Source organism: Gavialis gangeticus, unplaced genomic scaffold (assembly GCF_001723915.1).
Source record: "Gavialis gangeticus isolate Ggan-Ray unplaced genomic scaffold, GavGan_comp1, whole genome shotgun sequence".
NCBI classification, from domain to species: domain Eukaryota; kingdom Metazoa; phylum Chordata; order Crocodylia; family Gavialidae; genus Gavialis; species Gavialis gangeticus.
Window position 1 is genome coordinate 64,073,933 of NW_017728993.1, and position 4,985 is coordinate 64,078,917.

Sequence of the window (4,985 nt, forward strand, 5' to 3'; positions counted from 1 at the left end):
AAATTTTGTTAAATGTCCCAACTTCTAGTGTTTTCTTTTTTTTTTTTTTTTTTGCTTTAAGTTATGAGCAGGGATCCAGGTTTTCCATTTGCTGCGGGTAAAACGTGGATTTTCCTCTTTAAAGGAAAAGAGCACAGGGGCAATGGAGACCTGCATGGCCAGGCTGGCAGTACCAGGACAAGTGCCCGGGATCCTGTGAGGCTCCTCTCCTCCCCTATACCTCACTCCTTCCCACTCAGGCAGTCTGGCTCAGTTTTGATGGTATCACAGGCACCATCTGTTCCTACGGACAGCCTGCCTTTAGTTCTGGGCAGGGACGCGGTTGTGGCTTGCCTGATCACCAGATTGATTACTTAACTAGACTCAAACTTAAATCATGTAGATGGCGCAGGGGAGCAGGGCAAAAATGCTTACTGCGCCAGGAGGTTTTTCTCAGCATTCTGCACCCCATGTGGCACAACTTGTGTAGCACATGATCCCACATTGTGGGTTGGCCCTGTGGGGCTGATGCCCTGGATTGACTGGCACCTGGCCACACACTATAATGCCCTGAGGGCCATTTTCTTATGCTCCCAAGAGCCTTGGGGTCCTGATGCTTGCCTGCTCAGGAACCGCTCAGGCAGCCCAAATCAATGGGCTCTCAGGTGGATTCTCCCCTTGGATGGGTCCTATTGAAGCCCTTTAGGCTGCCCTGGGTATACCTGCTGGCAAGGTTTTGTGCAGGTGGGGTAATGGTTAGGTCCATACCCTGCAGTCCCTACAGCTGCTCCCTTGTGCATACCTGGGTCCTCTCTCCCTGGCGTCCAGACATTTGTGGTGTCCTCGGGCTGTCCAGAGATCCCTGCCCTGGGACATGTCTCCAGCTTCAATGATGAAGGTGAGTAAGCGCTCAGATGCTGCAAGGTTTTCCCCTCTGCACTCTGAACACATGTGCTGCCCATCAACCAGCTCCGCTGCCATTGTATCCAGTCTGTCTCCAGCATGGGGAAGGCTTTCAGAAGTGCGCCTGGTGCCTCCTTTCCTCTCCCCACAGACACCAGCAGCAATCTCCTCTTATCATGGGAACTTCGAGGGTCCAAACCAATCTGCTGTCTGCCTTCCGACCATGTGATGCCAACTGAGATACCTGCTGGCATCCAGCTGGCTGGTCTGCAGCACACTGGCACAGGGGCCTGCCACAATTATATATTCTACCACTGAACTGACAGAATCAGTTGAGATTTGCACAGAATTTGGGAAAACATGGTTCAATTCCCTGCTTAATACCCAAGGTCGTGCACAGGCTTTGTGCACGACCTTGGGTAAGTTACCTAATCTTTCCATATACCCATTTTAAAGGCTGTAAACTGAGGTAAAAGCATTTCCCCTACTTCCATACTTCAGCTTGCTACCCAATGAATAGGGATTCTTGCACTATCGCTACAGAAGCAATGTAGAGATAACTACTAGAAGCTGGAGGTGCATCATGGGTATGTTTTTGACCCACATAAACATAAAAAAAAATCTCAAAGACAAGGATTTTTGTGGACAATATATTTTATTGAACCAACTGCCTCATTTGCAGAGATTTAGTCAAATTCTTTAGGTACGAGGAAACTTCTTACTCCAGAATTGGCCCAAGAAAGGTCAAAGCTTTTTTTTAAATATATACAAAAGTACATCAATTCCAGATCAACAGCTAGCATATCATTCTCTGACTCCTTTGCATACAACGAACATGACAGCAAAGGGAACAAACCACATACAACTTAAACTACACAAGCTAAGTTCAGATGCTTGGGGGTATTCGGGGCCCAGGAGCTGAGGAGGAAGCTAGGCACACCTGAGCCCCCACACACACATACGCCCCCTTAGAATCAATGAGTCAGAAGGGACCTAGACAGATCATCTAGTCCAACCCCCTGCCATGGGCAGGAAGGAGCACTGGGGGTGGCAGGAATCGGAGGCAGCAGCAGGGGCAGCATCAGCTGATCCCCCTAAGATAAGTGGGGGCACAGGCAACCAGCACAGCTGAGCCGGATCTGGTAGAGAAGCCCCCCAGGTCCCTTTTTACTGAGCCAACAGGGATCCGCACTCCCGAGCCACGCGCGAACAGAGTGCGCTGGCGTTCACACAGGTGGGTGAGCAGGAAGGGCCAGGACGGAGACTCCAGAAAGGGTAGGGCAAAGGCACCACACAAAAATATAAATAGCAATTTATAAAATGGTGTCGACGCAGAGTGCTGCTAAGGCCCCTGGCCAGGGGGCGCCACCTACCCAGGACTTGTCTGAGGCCTCCACCCAGACAGAGCCCATGGGGGAGCTGGCACTCCCTGCCCCCTGGCCTGCAGAGGATGCCCAGCAGGGCTGGGTGGGGCAGGGAATCAGGGCCCCCACACCTGTCCTGCAGGCACCCGTCTTAAGGCCCTGAAGGCGTAGGTGAGGGAGCTCCAGGAGGAGGTTAGCAGGCTGAGAGGAATCAGGGAGGCAGAGGATGAAATTGATAGGTATTCTCTCTCCCTGCAGGGCCATGCACCCAAGGGAGAATCACACCAGGAGGTGCCCTCCACAGCAGACTGGCAGATGGTCCCCTCCAGAACCAGGACTCCTTGCAGCAGAGCAGTAGCAGTTCCTCCAGTCCGGCTGGAGAACAGGTAGGAGGCCCTGGTGACACTGCAGGAGAAGGAAGGAGAGAAGGAAACCTCTGGAGAGGAGGCCACTCCACACTCTGAACAGGCTGAAGGAGCTAAGCAGACCCAAAGGAAGAAACGTCAAGTGCTCGTCACAGGCGACTCCATCCTCAGAGGTAAAGAGGGTCCCATCTGTTGCCAGGACCCCTCGATATGTGAAGTGTACTGTCTGCCCAGAGCAAAGATTCAGGATGTGACAGAGATAATCCCAGACATTATCCGGCCCACTGATTACTACCCCATCGCCCTAATCTATGTGGGCACTAATGATGCAGCCAGGAGAAGCCCTGATCACCTGATGACAGACTACCACGCTCTGGCGGGTATGCTGAAGGAGATAGGGGCACAGGTAGCATTCTCTTCTGTCCTACCAGTGAGTGAACGTGGAAGATGACACGAGACCTGCATCAGAGAGGTCAACTTGCGGCTTCGGAAATGGTGTTTCGAGGCAGGCTTCAGTTTCTTAGACAATGACCCACACATCGGGACGAGAGATACGCTTGGGTGGGATGGGCTTCACCTTTCTCCCAAAGGTAAGCGTGTTCTCTTCTAGGTTGGCTGATCTCCTCCAGCAGGCTTTAAACTAGGCTCGTCGGGGGAAGGGGAAGACAAGGGCAGAGGAAGCCGTGGACCACTAAACCAAGCATCACCCACAAGAACAGCCCAGCCTAGACCAATAACAAGCAGAACAAATACCCAGGAAAGCAACAGGGGCCCGGGTAGTACTGGGATTAGGGGAGCAGCGCATGCATCTTCAGGAGGCCTCAAATGCCTCTGCCATACTACGAGCATTAGTGGGAACAAGCAGGAGGAACTTACCCTCCTGCTAGCTAACACCAACCCAGACACAGTGGGACTCACCGAAACATGGTGGGGCCCAACGCATGACTGGGCGGTGAATATCAAGGGCTATAAGCCGTACAGGAGGGACAGGGCAGGGAGGAAAGGTGGGGGTGTGGCGCTCTACATCAAGGAGAAATACACATCCTTAACGAGTAGCACTGGGTCAGGAGGGGCAGACTGAAGTGCTCTGGGTTAGAATACAAGGAGGCCAAGGGGAAAAGGACTTAATGGTGGGGGTCTAATACAGACCACCCAACCAAAGGGAAGAGCTAGACCAGGAATTCTTATGTCAGCTCACAGAAGCAGTTAGGTCAAAGGATGTGGTCATCATGGGCAACCTGAACTTTCCAGACATCTGCTGGGAGGAGCAGTCAGCCAGGTTTGACCGCTCACATAGGTTCCTAACCAAGATACAGGACCTCCATCTAACCCAGGAGGTGCACAGCCCCACCATGGGAAATGGCTTGTTGGATTTGGTCCTGGCCATGGGCGACGACCTGGTGAGGGATCTGTGGGTGCTCGGCCACCTGGGCGACAGTGATCATCACCTCCTGGAATTCACCATCCTGCGCAAGGTGGTAAAGGCCTGTAGCAAGGCAGCAGCCCTGGACTTCAGGAGGGCGGATTTCATAAGTTAAGGAGAAGAGTCAGGGAGATGCTGAGGTCCCGGGGGGGGGAAGGGAATTGGGTGTCCAAGAAGAGTGGTCGTTCCTTAAGGAGATGATCCTCCAAGCCCAAAGGGAGGTAATCCCAACACGGATCAAAAGGGGGCAAGAAGGCGCAAAAGCCCCCATGGCTCACCAAAAGCATCCAGAAACATCTCCTAGCTAAAAAGGAGGCTTACATCCAATGGAAGGGAGGAGCCATCACCAGGGAGGACTATATCTATCTATGTTGCTCAGGACTGTAGGGGGGCAGTCAGGAAGGCCAAGGCGGAGATGGAACTGGGACAAGCTACCTGGATCAAGGACAACCAGAAGTCCTTTTTTAAATACATAGGGGGTAAAAAGAAGGTACCGATTAACATGGGGCCTCTGCAGGACATGCTAGGAAATCTGGTCGTCGCACCAGACAGCAAAGCTAACCTATTTAACAGTTTCTTTGCCTCCATTTTTCTGAGCAGGGACTGGGTCATCCCCCTCAGTGAGACCCCCATAAGCCCCACAGGAGGTGCACCCAGGCCTAGGGTCAGAGAGGACCTAGTCAGGGAACTTCTGGAGGGACTGGACATATTCAAATCAGCTGGTCCTGACGATCTCCACCCCAGAGTGCTGAGGGAATTAGCAGAGGTCATTGCAGGACCCCTGGCATGGCTTTATGAGCACTCACGGTGCTCCGGCAATGTGCCAGAGGACTGGAAAAGGGCCAGTGTGGTTCCCATTTTCAAAAAAGGGAGGAAGGAGGACCCAGGGAACTATAGGCCTGTTAGTCTTACCTCGGTCCTGGGTAAGCTTTTTGAGAGAATTATCCTGGC